This window comes from Panthera pardus, unplaced genomic scaffold, assembly GCF_024362965.1.
Source record: "Panthera pardus isolate Hobbes unplaced genomic scaffold, ASM2436296v1 HiC_scaffold_25, whole genome shotgun sequence".
Taxonomy (NCBI): domain Eukaryota; kingdom Metazoa; phylum Chordata; class Mammalia; order Carnivora; family Felidae; genus Panthera; species Panthera pardus.
Genome location: NW_026526821.1, coordinates 54582473 through 54601150, shown reverse-complemented (window position 1 = coordinate 54601150; position 18678 = coordinate 54582473). Strand labels below are relative to the sequence as shown.

General features: G+C 45.3%; 1 protein-coding gene across 2 annotated transcripts in view; it reads right to left on the bottom strand.

The window, feature by feature from the left end:
* The window catches only part of FHL2 (four and a half LIM domains 2), a 66199-nt gene extending 48233 nt beyond the window's left edge, over positions 1-17966 (bottom strand). Inside the window, exon 1 of one of the 2 annotated variants that reach the window (XM_019428491.2) lies at positions 17844-17966. The gene's annotated coding sequence lies outside the window, so the exon portion shown is untranslated. The remainder of the gene's footprint in view (positions 1-17843) is intronic. The other variant, XM_019428489.2, reaches the window with a different exon arrangement.
* Positions 17967-18678: the final 712 nt, after the last annotated feature.

The window sequence follows — 18678 nt, the reverse complement described above, 5'->3', positions numbered from 1 at the left end:
TAATAATTCCTTGGCTGAACTAGTGAACAGGTTTCTTTACTGCAGGACTTTTCAGAGCCTTTCATGAGTTGGTGTGCAGCGTGAATCTTCAGGAGACCATGCTGTATTTTAACACAGACTCCCTCCCCCTGTCTAGTTCTGATACCTATTAAGATGGGGAAGAAAACCAGTTTTCACAGAGTGCTCCTGAGAGATTAGAAGTCTTTGAAAGGGTTTAAGTAGTAGGCTGACCTGGCCAGTTCTTTGACTTTGGTAGATAAATGTGGCTAAAGTATAGAAATCTACCAAGGGCTCATTTAGGAGGTGTAAGGAGATATTGTCAGCATTCTGCCTAGATCCCGTTGGGTTCTTGTGGGTCCTTTTTATTGCCTTTGGGCTACTGAGGCTCCGTTACTCCTCCCGGGGTGTCCTTCGCAAAAACTGACTGGCATAGGAATGTGAAAGCCCACCTCCCTTCCTCAGGCCGTGTCAAACCCAAGGCATGGTCTATACCCAAGAGCATCTATGTGGGATCAGGCTGAAGCTGGCACTTGACCTGAAACCATGTCCTTCTGTACCTTCTTCCCCTTCCCTATCCCATTTCCCCACTTCCTCCCAGACCCTACTGCTGGGAAAGCCAACCCAGGACAGCAGGTTGCTGTGCTGGTACTGTGAAAAGAAGGCAGGGAGGTAGTAGTAGGAGTGGGGAAAGAGTATGAGTTTCAAGAATTTTTTAAAGATGTCAAATCAGTAGAAATTGGCATAGATCATTGGATACTGAGGATGAGTCTAAGACAATTTCAACCTTCTGACTTGGGTAACTGTAAGCTACCACCATCATCAGGAAAATAGAAAGATGAGTTTGATGAATTCACTTTTGACCTACTGAGACTGAAGCACTTTGGGGATGGCCATACAAAAAGCTTTTTCAAACCTGTCTGAACCTGAGATTCAAGGGGGAAGGTTAGAACTGGAGAGATGGATGTAAGGGCCATAAACCAAATGGTAATTTAAAACAAACAAACAAATAAACAAACACAATAGAATAAGTCTCCCAAGAAGGATGGTGGATTGTGGGGAGTGGGTCAAAGATCAAGTTCCCACAACCTCTAAGGTTTAAGGGACAGGCAGGGAGGAAGTCCACAAAGACTGAGAAAGGTGGGGTGGGGGGTCCAGGGAGACAGTGGTTAGGCTGACCACTAAAGTATTTCTAGGAATAGTGCCAGTAGTGTTGAATAAACTAGGGGCTGCTGGGAGTTCCCTGGACGAGGCAATATGGAGGCTGTTGGTTGACTTTTGACATCCATTTCAGTGAAGTGACAGCAAAGCCAAGTTGAGTCAGGTTGAGTCAATGGCGATTGAGGATGTGGAGATGTCAGTCTAAGAAGTCTGATGAGACTAAAGGAAACAACATAGAGGGGTTTCACAGATGAGAAAACTGAGGCACAAAGGCTAACTAATGTGCCCCAGATCCGAGTTAATGGTGTGGGCAGCATTCAGATCAAGAGAGTGTTTGACCCAGGTCCTGCTGGATCGTTTCGCTTCCCTCATACTGCCTCCTGAGCAAGCCATTTGGCCGTTACCAGTTTCTGAACACCCACTGTGTCTCCTTAGAGTCTCTCCTTCTCAACTAGCAAAAGAAATAAACTCTCAAAAGTGCAAAGGCAAAGCCTCTCCACTGTTCCCTTTCTCTCTGTGTGCTCCCTCCTGCTTCACCCTTTGACAAAAATGGGCAGAAATTTTCCAAGATCAAGAAGCATAAAATCCGATTTTTCTTTCCCTGTCAGAAGAAGGAAACTTTCCACTCTTCTTAGAAAATTTCCACTCTCTTTTTAAAGAAGAGAAGAATACCATGTCTCCCTGGAGCTACTCTAGCAGTTAGCAGCTAAGCTAAATGCTGCTTACTGTATAGCTTTTTAATTACTCAGTAACCTGTTGCTTATAATTTTCTGTGATACAACAGTAGTTGAAGGAATGTCATATTACATACCTTGTCCCTAAGGTTATACTGGCATATATTTGTTGTACGTAAAAACAAAGGCACAATGATTTTTTATTCTATTCATTTAAATTAAATAAATCCAAACAATTCACCTATTTCTCCTATTCTCCAACCCCCACCCTCTGACAACCAGCAATCTGTATAGACATGTATATATATATGTATATATGTATACATATGCATATATACGTATATATGTATACATATGTATATATATATGTATATATAAGAGAGATCATAAGGTATTTGTCTTTCTCCACCTGACTTATTTCACTTAGTATAATGCGCTCAATGTCCATCCATGTTGCAAATGGCAAGATTTCCTTCTTTTACATGGCTGAGTAATATTCCACTGTATATATATACCGTATTTGTTTTATCCATTCATACGTCAGTGGACAATTAGGTTATTTCCATGTCTTGGCTACTATAAATAATCCTGCAGTAAGCATGGGTGTGCATATATGTTTTCCAACTAGTGTTTTTGTTTGCTTTGGATAAATACCCAGAAGTAGAATTGCTGGATCATATGGAAGTTTTATTTTTAATTTTTTGAGGAAACTTCCTACTGTTTCCCATAGTGGCCACACCAGTTTGCATTCCCACCAACAGTGCATGTGGGTTCCCTTTTCTCCACATCCTCACCAACACTTCTTATCTTTTTGATCATAGCCATTCTCATAGGTGTGAGGTGATATCTTGTGGTTTTGTTTTTCATTTCCCTGATACTTAGTGATGTTGAGCATCTTCTCATGTGTAAAAGACTCAGTTTCGACCCCAGGAGGGGAAAATACCTTGCAAGTTTGGGATGTTGTCCTGTGGATAAAACATATGCATGGAACCAGCATTCAATATGCGGTGCTTTGTCACCATTGGCCAAAATAGGTAGATTTAGAGGTGAGAATAAGGGTGTCACCTTTTGTGATTAGAATGTCTGAAGGGTGGCAGAATAGGCCACTCAAAATATCCCACTTGGGCATAAGGATTATTTTAAGCTAAAAGCACTTGAAAAACAGCAGGTGCAAGAAGAATGGTCTCCACTGTTTTCTTCCTGAAAGCAAGAGATGTACTCCCATGTGAAAGATGTCCTCCCTGTGCCGGGAGGGAAAAAACCATTCTCATCACCAGATGGGGAGCTGAGGCAGAAAAAAATCTATTCGAAGAGACCTTGTTAAAATACCTCTTATATTTCTTCAAGTTCCCCATCTATTCTGTTACTTTGCCACAATTGCCTCTCTTTGTACAACCTGGCATAGAAACACATGCCCCGCACCCCTGTGGGTCTTCATTGTCCTGTGGAGGCTCCCACATACATGTAAGAATCTGTGTGCTTCTCTCCTGTTAATCTTTTTATGTCAGTTTAAGTCTCGGATGCAGCTGGAGACCCTACCAGGGTAGAGATAAAGTTTGGCAGGAGCCGCCATCTTGATTCCTGCTAAGGGACAAGAGTCCCTCTGTTTTTGTGCCCAAAAGTCCACACAGTGAACAAGTGTGAAGAAAATAGTTTTGACTCTGCAAACCCTTTTTGTTGTTTGTTTGTTTTTGCAAACCCTTTGAAAGGGATGCAGGGAGCAGGAACCACACATTGAGAACCACCGAACTAAGCCACTGTATGTTGGGCAGTTATTATGTTTTGTAATAGAGGTGGGGGTGGCATAATTTCAATCATCCAAGTGGATGGTGGAGATTTATAGGCAGCATGTGTAGCTCGTGTCTCTCATCTGTTCTTAGTTGCGACTCTGCAAATGGCCATGGAAGGCTGCGCAACGTTCATGGAGACAGTGCTGGGCTGAATGAGCTGACCTTCCTGAATCCTTGGCCTTCTAGTGTGATGCTGTGATAGCCCGACAGCTGAGCACCAGAGTGAGCTTCCTGGACCATAGGGATACACCCCCCGCCCCCCGACAGAAACCACTCATTTTCTTCCAACTGAAAATAAACCATAGAGACCCATGGGTTAAACAACACCAACAAGAACCAAGAGAGCACTGTGATCAGAAGATCAGGTAGGTCCGAGTTGGCAAGTATCGAGAAAATTGGGCCCATAAAACTAGATACCATTATGTGTTCATTTTGGGTGGGATGGTACAGGGAGCCGTGTCAGCTCTGCACTTGCCACATTTATGAGTATAACCGTGGCTGAGGTTGTGCTGCTGAGCAGTGTGCTGTGTCTTGTTTGAGGACTCCTCTCTCAAAACAAAAATAAAATAAAACAAAATAAAACAAAATAAAATAAAATAAAATAAAATAAAATAAAATAAAATAAAATAAAATAAACAAGGGGCGCCTGGGTGACTCATTCGGTTGAGTGTCTGACTCTTGATTTTGTCTCAGCTCATGATCCCAGGGTCGTGGGATGGAGCTCCGTGTCGGGCTCTGTGCAGAGCGCAGAGCCTGCTTCAGATTCTCTCTGCCCCTCTCCCCTACGTGTGTGCGCACACTCTCTCTCAAAAATAAAAAAATAAAATAAATGAAAACATAAGGACTCATCTCTCTATGAAGTGTATTTATACACATAGCCCTGGGTCAGGTTCCAGAAGAGCATGTCTTGTCTTCTGAGAGAGATGCCACCGATTCCCCTGAATTACTTTGCTAGGATTATTGGAACAAAATGTCACGTGTCAGGGAATGGGGGGCATAAACCACACAAGCTTAGTGTCTCACAGTTCTAGAGGCTGGGAGTCCAGGATCAAAGCCCTGGCAGGGTAGGGCCTTTCTGAGAGCTCTGAGGGAGGATCTGTCCCTTGCCTCCACCTGACTTCTGATGCTTTGCTGGCAAGCTTTGGCCTTCCTTGGTTTGTGGGCACATCGCCTTAATTTCTGCCTTTGTGCTCACATGGCATTCTCTGTGTGTGTTTGTGTGTCCCAGTGTGTCCTTTTTTCTTTTTTTATAAGGACACCAGTCATATTCGATAAGCACCTCCCCCCCCCCCACCCTGCCAACTTATCTAATCATACTTGCAACAAACGTATTCCCAAACAAGGTCGCATTCTAAGGTACAGCGAGTTAGGACTTTGACACAGGGATTCTGGAGGTACACAATTCAACTGATGACACCTCTACTAATAAAAGGAGCAAATTGTTCACCACTAATAGTGGCAAGAAGGAGAATCGGAGGGACTTGGGTAGAAAGGGGGATGGCCAAGGAAGAGCTAGGCGGCAAGGTTTGGGAGAAAAGGGAAAATGCATATGTCTCCCAGAGATGCCAAGACACTCAGCTGCAGGAGTTCTATCCACATCCAGGAATGGGGCCCTTGAAGTTGTGCAGAGCCCGCGGTGGCCCAGTGGCCCGGTGGCCCTGTGTTATGTGTAGGTCAGACCCACGGGAGGGCTGTGGATTCTGGTTACACTGCATGCGGTCTGGGCTCTATTGATGAACAAGGCTCTCAGGTGGGAATAAAGTGAATGTAGTCCCTGCCCCAGAGCTGCTAGCTTGTTACCAGCTTGGAACAATGGCCAGCTTCACGTGGAGTGCCTGGGACAGAGTCCTCATAAATTTGATTCGGTGCTTGTGATCTGGGGCTTCATGGCGGTGTTTCGCTCTCCTTGAGGTTATCGGCCAGGGCTTAAGGAGGAGGAGGCCAGCAGCCCGCAAGCCTGGTCACTGGATGCTAGGTGTCAGACGAGAGTGTTCTCAGCGAGTTCACGGAAAGCGAATGCTTCTGAGCAGCAAGATGAATCCGGTCCTCGTTCCACGGATATGGCACTGTTAAATCAAGGCGTATCTACCACTGGGAAGCACGGCTCTGTGCTGGCCTCATAAATCGCAGTCCCTGCCATCAGGGACTCAACGTGCTAGGATCCAATTTTCCAGATTTGTTTCTTTGATTGAATGGAAAATACATTTCTATTTCCTCACCACACTATTTTTATATTTGGACCAGAGTTCAGTACTCAATCTTCTTGTTCCCCTCGGCCCTCCGCCTCTCCAGGAGTCCTGTAGTTGAGTGAGGGTCGGCCAGAGGACCTGCCCCCGTGCAGAGAGGCAGTGAAGGGCTGTCTTTCCTAGTACGCATGCAGGTCCTCGAACCCCGGGCCAGCCCAGCAGCGATCCAGGCCGCGATGAGGATCGAAAAGGAAAGGCGATAATAAGAAATAGCTGTTTTGGCTTCCTTTCGTGTCATTATGCTCCTACTTGTGACTTGGTTGCCTTCTTACTTTGGATTTTTCAGATGCTTGTGTCCTTGAGGAGGAGAACAGGAGTTTTGTGCACTATCCCTGATTCCTGGCTTTCCCAAGCTGGTGGCCAGATGAGTTTGGGGATGGGTGTCAGGTATGGACCTGTGCACGGGGATTGCCCAGGGCCCAGAGGAGATGGATGGTGGGTGCTTCTCAGATAAGATAAAGCTACGGAGGAAGTAAAACTGTCACGGGAACAATGAGTCACCTACAAGGACAAGCATGGTTTGTTTGTGTGTGTGTGTGTGTGTGTGTGTGTGTGTGTTTTAATTTATAGTTTCCTCATGTTTGATTTACTTTTTTTTTTCATTACCACATTGTAACTCTAGATGAGACATGAAGCGACAGACTGAACCATAAGCCACTTAAAAACATCAGGACTCTTAAAATAAATTTTCTGCCAATTTTTTTTTTTTTTGTCCTGCCAGATGTGACTTATCTTTTTTTTTTTTTTAATGTTTATTTATTTTTGAGACAGAGAGAGACAGAGCATGAACGGGGGAGGGGCAGAGAGAGAGGGAGACACAGAATCGGAAGCAGGATCCAGGCTCTGAGCCATCAGCCCAGAGCCCGACGCGGGGCTCGAACTCACGGACTGTGAGATCATGACCTGAGCCGAAGTCGGACGCTTAACCGACTGAGCCACCCAGGTGCCCCTGTGACTTATCTTTGACAACCTAATGACCTAGTAGCCTTGTACAAATATAATTATCTGCATTTTAGAGGAGAAGAGATTGTGGTACAAAGAGAGGAAGTACTCGCTTCAGACCTCAAATGCCTCCACCCCGTTTCTGTAGCTGGAAGGCTGTTTATCTGACACCCTGCCCCCTCTGGTGGAAAGGTGTCTGCTCCCTCGTTGGCAGTGTAATGGTCACACCTTTAAAAAAAATTTTTTTTAATGTTTATTTATTTCTGAGACAGAGAGAGACAGAGCATGAGTGGGGGGAGGGGCAGAGAGAGAGGGAGACACAGAATCCGAAGCAGGCTCCAGGCTCTGAGTTGTCCACACAGAGCCCGACGCGGGGCTCGAACTCACGAACCGCAAGATTATGACCTGAGCTGAAGTTGTTCGCTCAATGACTGAGCCACCCAGGCGCCCCATGGCCACACCTTTTTATCCTTGGGGCTGCCTTTTCCTAGTGGACGCAAGGTTTTCCTATCTGCATTTGTCAAAGTGCTCCGAGCTCTTGGCAACAGACTGTTCTTGACTCCCATAAGGAAGAGAAAAGAGAAAACATTTCCAGCTTTCTGAAAGGCAACATGCTTTCTGTCTTGGCCACTTACCATCATCCCCAGCCCCACCCGAAATGATCACCATTCATTTGGGATGTACAAAAGCAATTGCATCTACGTTACCTTAACCAAGAGACAGCGTTCCATAATTCAAGTCAAAAGTAACCGAAAACAATGAAAAACACATGGTAAAGAATGGAAACAGCATGTCTGTTAAAATACCTTTGCAGTTTGCTTTATCTCTCCTTCCAGACATCCTCCCTAGGGTGGCTCCCTTCTTCTCTCCCCCAACATCCCCGCGTCCCCCTTTCCCTAGCCAGCAGTCATGAAAAGCAGCCTTTGATGTGGGGGTAACCGCTTAACCACCTACCCCCATCCCTTCTGCCAAATTGCAGGGATCGGCTGGAAGCCCAGCGCTTGCTGCAGAGACCCTGAAACAACGCAGAAGGGGCCAGGGCCTCAGGCTGTGATTTGTTTTACATTTTCTGTGGTACAGAAGGGAGGCGAATTAGGGGGTGCCTGGGTGGCTCAGTCGGTTGAGCGTCCCACTTCGGCTCAGGTCATGATCTCGCGGTCTGTGAGTTCGAGCCCCATGTCGGTCTCTGTGCTGACATCTCGGAGCGTGGAGCCTGCTTCTGAGTCTGTGTCTCCTGTCTCTGCCCCTCCCATGCTCATGCTCTGCCTCTCTCTCTCTCTCTCTCTCTCTCTCTCTCTCTGTCTCTCCCATGCTCATGCTCTGCCTCTCTCTCTCTCTCTCTGTCTGTCTCTCAGTAATAAATAAACATTAAAAAAAAAAAAAGGAGGTGAGTTAGAACACACTGCACAATCAATCTGCGCTTGCACACTTAGACACAGAGAGGGCTCAGGTAACAGATGCTCCAGAAGTGTAGACTTCCTGACCACTAGCCACGTTGTTGTTGTTTTTTTTAAGCTTCTCAGAGATTTCTACTCACATGTCCCTTCCACTCTTTGGTGAAGACACTGGCTTCTGTTGTCATTTTTTTTTTTTTTTTTTTTTTTTTTTCACAAAACTCCCATTTGTACCAATGATCAGGGAGGAAACCATTTCACTGGTTCTAGCCTCAAGGATCAAGTAGCCATCTGCAGAGGGAAGAAGCGTGTATGAGGAAGCAAGGTGCCCCCGCCACTGTTAGGGTCCAGGAGAAAGGAGAAAGGAAATCTGCAAATTCGGTTACAGCAGTGAATCTCCAACACTTTGACAGCAACCCGCCCTAGGAAGTGCATTTTTAAAGTCACAACCACATCACCTAACCCCACGCGCCGCCCTGAGAAAACACTGTCACGAAATAATTCTTCTCCTTACGATGCAAGATGCATTCTGTTCCTTTTTATTCTTTTTTAAAAAAGTCTGGTCAACATTATGTTATTTTTAGAAATATGCAGGTCTCAATCCGGTACATAAATGTTATGGCTCACGGTGAAATTATGAAACGGTCCCTTTGTTTGAACAACTCCATTGAGGGCAGGTGCAGGCAAGGGAGAGTTTCTTGTGAACTCATGGTTCCCACATGACCTTGTGGAATGACAGAGGAGAGGAAAAGCACCCGATTTAGGAAAATGTCCTAAAGGGAAATCAAGCTGTGAGTTGGGGTCTGCAACTCTCAAACGTCAATCATCTCCTGGAGAAAGACACACACGTGATTCTAACTTGGTGGCCTGTATCCTAGCATCTTAAACGAAATCCTTCTTCTGGGTTTCTTATCTTCCTGGTGAAAGTAATAAAAATGTCTGTGGTTTCAGGAAACTTATGAGCATCAAATAACCCCTCTACACCGTCGTTAAGTTTCCAGCAAAGGAACCCCACACCGCAGGGGGACCTTGCTGCATATGAATGAAGCCTGGGGCTCAGGGACTGTATCTGCCAGTTACACCTGTTGACCTGGCTTACCTATTAAAAGCGCTCTCTTTCCCTTTTGGAGTGCCCCAGTTTGCACCATAAATTCTATGGTCACACTAACATGGATAATTAAGGAAGTACGTCTATAGCACACGAACTATATTATTATTATTGCTTGGTGACAAAAACATATAGACCATGTGTTTATTCACCCTTGCTTTCTAACCTGTGAATACTTTAAGGCAAGTGTTGGAATAATGCAAATAGGTACCCGCTTCTAAAATTCAAGGTCATGGTAGTCATGGAGACAGAAACCTCCTGCAGTCTTTGCCCCAGCTCTGCCTACCTGGAGGCACTGAGCCCTTTTCACTGTGACAGCTCCTGAGCCGTCTTCAAGTGGAAGGGGGGAATATGTGTATATTTAGGGACAGCCCTGTGCCACTCGAGGCGAGGTCGGGATGTAGTTCAACTGCCACAGATTTGGGAGTCAAGGGCTTGCCGAGCCGTGGCCACCCCATCTTCCCCGAACTGCAGTCCCTTCCCAGCTTCTGCTCTCCCACTGCAATCCCACTTCTCCTGCGTCCACATAAGGCTTCTGCCTTATTTCCTACTCCCTGGTGGAGGAGGGCTCTGTCCAGACCCTGGGAAATTGAAACCATCATGGCCACCAGCCCCATGTGGAGGCCTGCCACCACCTCGTGTGGCTGACACATGGTCTCACTGGCCCAGTCCCTTTGTTCCTGGTGCATCAGACTGCTCCACAGCTTGTTGACTTTCCCAAGGTCCTTGTGGTTGAGACCTGGGCCACCTCCCTGTCCCAGGTCACCTGAATCCCTGGGCTGTGTGTGCCTCACCAGAGCACCCTGAGCTAGATTGCCCCAGCTTGTCCCAGAACCTCTGGGGTGTCAATGGGTTCTTCCTGGTTTGCTGCCTTTCCAAGGGGCATCCTGGCTCCAGCCCACCCTGGACTGCCCGGACCCCTCACCCCCGTGGGGGAGCTTGGACTGTCTCCAAGCAAGGCTTTCATTTCCTCTTGGCAACCACTTTTATCAAATGTCTGTGGTTTCTTGAGAGTCAGTAGTTATGTTTGAGGATGAGGCAAGACTGGTTATCTTTAAGATAAAATGTCTGTTGGAGTTAACCGTGTTTGGCATCCCCTATTACAGGGGAGCAGGGTGGAAAGGGGCAACACTTTCTGTTTACTGTCATATACAAAGCTCAACTCTGGGATCCAAGCTTTCCGTTTTCCCTTCGTTATGGCAAAGGAAAAAAGAGTTACTAAACACCAAAGGGCTTGCTGTGTAATACAGCAGTGTAGTGGTCAAGAAATTGGCTAAGACTCAAATCCCAGGTCTTTCTCTTCACAACTGGTAGGCAGAATAATGGCTTCTCAAAGCCATCCACGTCCTCGTGTCCAGAATTTATGAAGGGATTTTGCAGATGCGATTGTGCAAAAGGTTTTGAGATGAAGAGATTATCCTGGATTATCCAACTGGGTCCCATGTAATCATAAGGGTCCTTACAAGGGGAAGAGGAAGCAGGAGAGTCAGAATCAAGAGAGACTGAAGATGTTACATTTTTGGCTTTGAAGGTGGAGAAAAGGGCCACAAGGCAAAGAAGGCAGGCAGCCTCTAGAAGCCAGAAGAGGCACAGGCACGGATTCTCCAGAGCCTCCAGAAGGAGCCCAGCCCTGCAGAAACCCTGATTTTAGCCCGCGGAGACCCTGTCAGACTCCTGACCTCCAGAACTGTGAGAGCCTCAATTTGTGTTGCTTTCAGACAATAAACGTAGGGTAATTTGTCACGGCAGCAATAAGAAACACATACGGCAGCTACGTCTGCTCAGCCAAGGTACCTCCTCGGATTTCTGTCTGTTTCTTCACCTGCACACTGGGATGATAACAGCGCCTGCACCACATGGCTGTTGTGAAGACAGGAGCCATCATCCCCATTTTACGAAGTGGGGTTCTGGGAAGTTGAAACCTTTCCTGAGCACCTTGTAAGTGTCAGAGCTAAAATCCGAGCACTCTTCAGCGCTGTTTTCCTCCCTTCACAAAACGCAGGTGTACCGGGAGTTTTTAGTGCAAATGAAATATACGAAAATGGGTCATTTGAGCCTCCACCTTTCAACAACACACTTATGTAGCACCTACTGTGCCCCATTTACGGTTGCAGGTGATGGGGATACCTCAGGGAACACAACCAAGACTCTCTGCTTTAATTGGAGCTTACATATTATTACGGGAGAGACAGACGGCAATACACGTGTCCCTTTGTGGGTGTATACATGTGTGAGATGATAAGAGCTTTGAAAAAAAAAAAGAAAGAAATTGGGGTAAGAAGTAAATCAGGGCAGGGAGCTGGAGAGTGACAGAGTGTAATTTCAGATGGTATGTTCAGGGGTGGCGCGTAAATCAGAGCCTGATCGATCGGTGGCACCAGCAAGTGCAAAGGTCTGGGGGCAGGGTAACTATCTGGCACAGTTGGGGAAAGGCAGTGTGACTGGAGCATCCTTGACGGAGGGGAATAGGGAGGAGGTGAGGTCAGCTGGATCATGTCATGCTCTGTAGGTTACATAGCATTAGGATTTTATTTTGATTTGGGAAGCCACTGGAGGGTTTATGAGCAGGCGAGAGACACAGTCTGATTTAAGTTGCAATTAAGATAACAAATTTTGAGGGGCACCTGGGTGGCTCAGTTGGTTAAGCGCCCGACTTCCGCTCAGGTCACGATCTGGCAGTCTGTGAGTTTGAGCCCCGAGTCAGGCTCTGTGCTGACAGCTTGGAGCCTGGAGCCTGCTTTGGATTCTGTGTCTGCTTCTCTCTCTGCCCCTCCCCCTGTCTCTCTGTGCTCTGTCTCTCTCGTCAAAAATAAGTAAAATATAAAAAAAAAATTAAAAAAAAAGCTAACAAATTTTGAAAAGAGACTTGTGGTTCAGGTGAGCTCATGTTGGCCTCTGGGGCTGCCTTAGCTGTTCCTGCCTGAGGCTGGCAGAGGTTGGAAGAGGCTTCCCATGAACCGGTGAAGTGTTGTGTATAAAAGTAGAAACAGCCCCAGGTGGGGTTCCAGGATCCTGCCAGAGCGAATTCACAGCCAGACCCGAGGATTGGCTACTGCAGATTCTTAATAATGAAGCCGAAGGATTTATCAATTCTGTCCAAATTTCATTATTTCAGTGATTGTTGAACATGTCACTGTGAGTTTCCAAACCTTCTGACTTAGTGAGAATTCTATTTTAATTAGAAGATCCTCAGTCTGCCATTCTTGCTGCTGTCTGAGAGTATGTTAGACATGGCATTGGGTCGTGAATATTTCTCCCCTCACTTGGATGATTGCCCATGCTGGTTAATTCCAGCGACAACACATTTGCAGCTGCTCATTGGATCTTTGCATTTTCAATTTGCAGGAGTAGACAGAGGGGTGCCTCAAAGGAGTCTGGGCACTTTCGAAACCGCTTGGCTTTCTTTGCATTGCGTACACGTTATTCTGTTTTCTCGGCACCTAACTGATGGGAAAGTCTCGTTGACGTAGGGACCGGAAGGGCATAATCTTTGGTTCATCATTCTGTGTAGTTAGAGGCGGGGTTGTGAAATAAAGAGACTGTTCTTTCTCACTTGCTTTTTTGCTTACTAAATTATGTTTAAAGAGAGCAAAATTGTTGTTGTTTCCTGATAAATTAATTGATTCTGAACAAAGTTGGAGAGATTTTGACGAAGGAACTTCATGTCTAGAATTTATACAGCATCTCCAATCCTCGTTCCCTTCCTTCAACAGCTCCCCCCCCCGACACTTACACATACACATACATCACACCACACACTTAAACACTCACTTTAAATTCCATCTAAAGAGGCATTATTATTATGATCATTAATTATGTCTTTGTGCTGTGTATCAAGGATGGAAAAGAAATATCAAACCTCTCTTCCAAGCCAGTGTTACAGAAGGGAAACGTACTAGCCAACAAAGAAAACTTCTGGCTCCTTCCTACGCATCTTAACACTTCTTACCCCTGAATTAAACACAATTTAGTCCAGCAAATATTTTTTAGGCAACTGCTGTGTACAAGGCACTGTGCTAGCTTTCAGGAGTATGGCTAAGAAGAGTAACACTCTTCCCATGCTCTTGAGAAGGTGCTGAAAATGAAGGAAGAATGTAAAAAAGAAAAATAAAGGGTAAGTGGAAAGCCCTCACTCATTTTTAAGGCGAGTTTCTTTCTCCATCATGGAGACTTTTCCAGCAATCTCTGGTCGGATTCCTGTCAGCCCTGGCCCCCGTACTGCCTGGGTTCAACTCCCAGCTTCCCCACCTACTGGCTCTGAGCACCTTACTTCTCAGCCCCTGGCTGTCCTCATCTACACACTGGGAAGCCAGGAGGGCTCCTCACAGAGCTGCTGTGCGGATCACACGAGCATGTGGGTGTGTGCGTGCGTCTGTGTGTGTGTGTGTGTGTGTGTGTGAGTCACACACGGTGGCTCTCACAACAGTGACCGCAAGACAAACACTCACCCCCAGTCAGCTACTGTCTAACCCAGAGCTTCATTCTGTTTTAAGTTTGGAATTCAAATTGGTCCCAGTTCAGATTCTTTACAGAGAGGAACTTTTTGACTTTGGGGAGCCAGGATACCTCTTCATTTTTAGAAGTCTTTAGGTTTTGGTTTTTAGAAGGGTTCAGAGAGAAGAAAGAGCAAGGATTGTCCCTAAACCATTGTCCCTAAACTACCTCTCTCTGCCAAACACACACACATTTCGCTCATCTTTTACCTGTAGGACCACCCTTCACTCTGTGGGCAAATCCCATTTATTTCCATCTCCATACTGTTCACATTCTTCCCCACCTGTCTCTGCCTTTTATAATTCCTTACTTCCTCTAGGCCCCATACCTCTGTCGGTATAAACTTTACTGCATATGTCCTTCCTGCAGGAATATTGCCCACCATTTCAGCTAGTGCATATGCCTTTCAAACCACACTATTCATTGCATATGACCTTAAGATTGTTCTTTTGTGATTCAAATGCCAACCAGACTACCAACCTTGAAGCCAGACCAGTTTAAACTTGGTTGCACCTTCTGCAGTGGATAGCACTGTTCTAAGTCAGTTTCCTTATCTAAAAACCAGGACTAATATGCTTAATAGACTGAGCCACCCAGGCGCCCCGGGCATACTCTACTCTTGAGCAGTTGCACTGTTGATCATTTTCATTATTATATACATTTTGTCACATTGCTCTTTGTGCCTTTGTATTATCCATTTTGTCTCACTCTGAGGGAAATGAATTAGAGAGAAGTAGAATAATCAACATCACATATTTTGTGTGTTTTTGTGCTCATGCTAAACCATGGGCTGACATTTTGCAATTAGTCTAGATTTATCAGACAAGACTGAGCCCAGACAGAAAGCACTCTGGTGGCTTTTACTTAACATGAAAATAGTCAGTTCCTCCTGCCTCTTCAGATACCCTTACCAGCTTCATGCTGACTAGGCACTCCCAGGCAGGGAAAGAAGGCTCACTTCCTAAAAACCAAAATGAAATTCTTGCACTTTCCCCTTAAAATCTAATTATACATATCTTCCTTATTAAAAATTTTTTTTAATTTTTTTTAACGTTTATTTATTTTTGAGACAGAGAGAGACAGAGCATGAACGGGGGAGGGTCAGAGAGAGAGGGAGACACAGAATCTGAAACAGGCTCCAGGCTCTGAGCTGTCAGCACAGAGCCCGACGTGGGGCTCGAACTCACGGACCGCGACATCATGACTTGAGCCGAAGTCAGCTGCTTAACTGACTGAGCCACCCAGGCGCCCCTTAAAATTTTTTTTAATGTTTATTTATTTTTGAGAGATAGAGAGAAACAGAATGTGAGGGGCAAAGAGGCAGAGAGAGAGGGAGACACAGAATCTGAAGCAGGTTCCAGGCTCTGAGCTGTCAGCACCGAGCCCAAAGCGGGGCTCAAACTCACGAACCACAAGATCAGGGCCTGAACCGAAGTCAGCACTTAACCAACTGAGCCACCTAGGTGCCTCCAGATTATACTTTAAAATTAGTTATATTCTGATAAAAATTGCTTATCTAAAGCTCAGTTTATGTTTTTTTTTACTACCCATCATTATTATTCCCAGCTATTATGGGTATGTTAATATTCTGGCTAAATGAAAGAAGTCACAACATCATGTAAAGATCACCAATTTTCAAAGAATTAAAGTTTGAATACATGGTAAAAGGACATCGATCATAAATTGAACAAAAGGTAGATTAGCAAATAATCTGATCATATATATATATTTGTTAATTATAATTTATATTTCCCTGTGTAATTTGTTTTCAGATCCATTTTAAATATATCAAACTGGATAACATAGTGAGAATTTTTTTTCCCCTCTTTTGTAAAGCTAGTATTAAATTAATGGCTGGTCTTAAAATCAAGGACCTCTTAGAATCAAGAAATTATTAAGATAAAAATGAATGTGCTAAGACTACACATAAGTTTTCATTTTCTTCTCTCTGCTGGTATTTTCAAGGGTGAGCATGTGCACAGTAAGAAAAAACAAAAGAAAACATAAACACTGTGAATATAATCTCTTCACCTCTTTGTTTAGTGTTGTTAAAAACAAAACAACAGGCCCCAAATGGAGTCACTTATGCTAAACTCCACGTCACCAAACTGAGACTTAAAATTAGTTACAATACCGGCCCCTTCCAAAAATGGAATTGTAGACCAGTCGATCAGGAATCCCTTAAGCAGCAATAGTTAGGTCATCTGCTGGATTGATGCCTGCCATTCCCTAAACCAAAGTAGCCTTGCAATAACCAGTCTATTTCCCGCCCCCCCCCCCCCCCCCCCCCCGCCACGCGTAACTTCCTTGTTCCTGCTCCCTTCTGTCTATAGAAGCCTTCCATTTTGCATAACTCCTCAGAGCTCCTTTTTACCTGCAGGATGGGATACTGCCCAGTTCATGAATCGTTGAATAAAACAATATGATCTTTACAATTTACTCAGTTGAATTTTGTTTTTTTGACAGTGGGGAGAAGACGATTTAAACTCAGTTTCTTGGCCACCTATTTTAAATATGAAACCCTTTAGACACCAGTAGATAGTTTGTAGGTCCCTGTGTTAAGGGCTTACCAGATTACAGAGAGAATATGACGTGGCCTAGCCTCAGGGATCTGGAACCAATGGAGAATTCTGGAAGCATTCAATGGGATGATGAAATTTAATAGTGCAAAATGTGTTCAAAGGCAGGCAAGATTGAGGAATATGTTTAGGGGAAACTGAGCAACTCTTCATGGAAGTTATATATTGAAATATTTTCTTTTTTTTTTTTAATTAAATTTTTTAAAAAAATTTATTTATTGAGAGAGAGAGAGACAAAGAGAGAGAGAGAGAGAGAGAGAGAGAGAGAGAGAATGAGGAAATCCCAAGCAGGCTCTATGCTGTCAGCATGGAGCCTGACTCAGGGCTTGGTCCCACAAACTGTGAGATCATGTCCTTAGCTGAGATCAAGAGTCAGACGCCTAACCAACCCAGGCATCCTAGAAATATTTTCTCAATATTGGAAAAAAGCACCCCAAATGTAATCGTCTGAGTTGGTTGATTAGTTGGCTACGTCATTAAAAACAAAAACTCTTGTCAGATTAGCTAGATCTCAAAATGTAATCGGTTTTCTTACAACACACCTTGTTATAAACTTAGCAGTAAAAAATTCAAATAACATTTCTCAAGAAACAAATAAAACAACAAGAGACCTATACAGAGCAAGTACGTGATACGACAACATCAGCCAATAACCAAGTGTTAATACTGTCTTTGGACCTCGAAGTCTTTAAAAAAAAAAAAACTGGTCTGACAATATATTTTTTTTAGATTGGCCCTGATACGGTGCCTTGCAAAAATTATGACTCTAGGACATTTGTATGTATGATGCCTATCGTCATAATATGTCATTCCATCAGTATTAACATCATTGTGCAACCGGCCCAGCATTACTCAGTCCTGCGCATTTGCTCATATCCTGCTCTAGAAATTAGTAAAATATTAATGTGGTTCCTTTAAGCACACAACAACTATCTGGACTTCTGAGCCATCAGCCATAATAAGTCACCTTGCATAAACATACTTTCCAAGGGTAATCAGACTCGTCAATAATTTGCATCCTCACCCCAGGCCATCCGAAAATTCTGTCAGGGAGAAAAAGCTCCAGGGCACTGTGGTTTTCCCCCTCCAGTGTTTATCTTATAATTGTTTTCTTTTTTTTTTTTCCTCTTAAGAAAAAGCTTTCTGGTGTTCCAAACTCAGTGTAATTCCTGATTCGCACTCAGAGAGGGGAAGATGAACAAAGGGTTCTCTCCAAGTTCTTTATATTCCCGGAGGCACCTGCTGTAGATCTGGGGAGGGCAGGTTCTGTTCTCTCCCCACAGCAGGAGCTGGCTGCTGGTGGGAGCCAGCTGCCGGTGCCACCTGGGTCTGTGCTTGGGGTCCGCAAGTCCGCAGTGCCGGAGAGCTCCCTCCAAGGGCACAAAGGCTGCACGGCTGGCATCTAAGCCTGTGCAGACACGGGAAAGGAAGGGTGGCAAGGGAGAGGAGGAAACTTACCTGTCCTGTCTTCTGCCCTCCAGCCTGACCAACGGGGACCACGGCAGCACAGGGCCAACGACTCTGTTGGATTGCCCCAACCGTGTATGCAGCTGCTGGCCAGGTGCCGCCTCTTGTCAGCAGGGCTATAAATAAGGCACTGTCCAGAGCTCAGGAGATAAGAACCCAACCCCTTGCTCCCGAAAGCCTTTTAAGGTATCCAAATTAAAGGAGCCTCAGCCCCCAGATGGGAAGGGGCTGCTGGCTCCCCATTTGGCCTGCCCGCCTCAAGGACATCCCAGGCCCCGCATATGTTCCAGCAATTCAAAGAGCAGTGGAAGGGGGAAGCCACAGGGCTGGGAAGGGATCTCACTTTGTCTGACAACCGGCAGAGCCTCTGGGCAGGCTGCCCGAGGCTCCATTGCTGGGAACCCCTCAGATTAGGGGGCTCGCCTGGAGGCACAGAAGGGGAAGAAAACTTCCCCCAGACCACACCGTGCCTCTGTAGGGTGGAGTGGATTTTTATCACTGCCTCTTGGAAGGAGCACACTGACCATCTCCCCTGGCTTCAGGGGCATTCGTTTGGGTGAAAGAGATTCTAGGAAGACCAAGGGATCGGCTTAACACTGGGCATGTGGGAAGCTAGAAGAGGAGTGCATTTACAGAAGCCCTCTCTCCCCAGCCTCCCTGCTCATGCATGGTTGGGAGGGATGCTCGGGCTGCCAATCCCTTTCTTTATAGAGTTATTATAGAGATTTTTAGAACCATAGGCTAGAAGAGGAGAAAGAAGACAGATTGGGGATGCAACAGTTCCTGAGTCACCCCTGAATTTCTTATTTCCACAAGGCGTTTCATC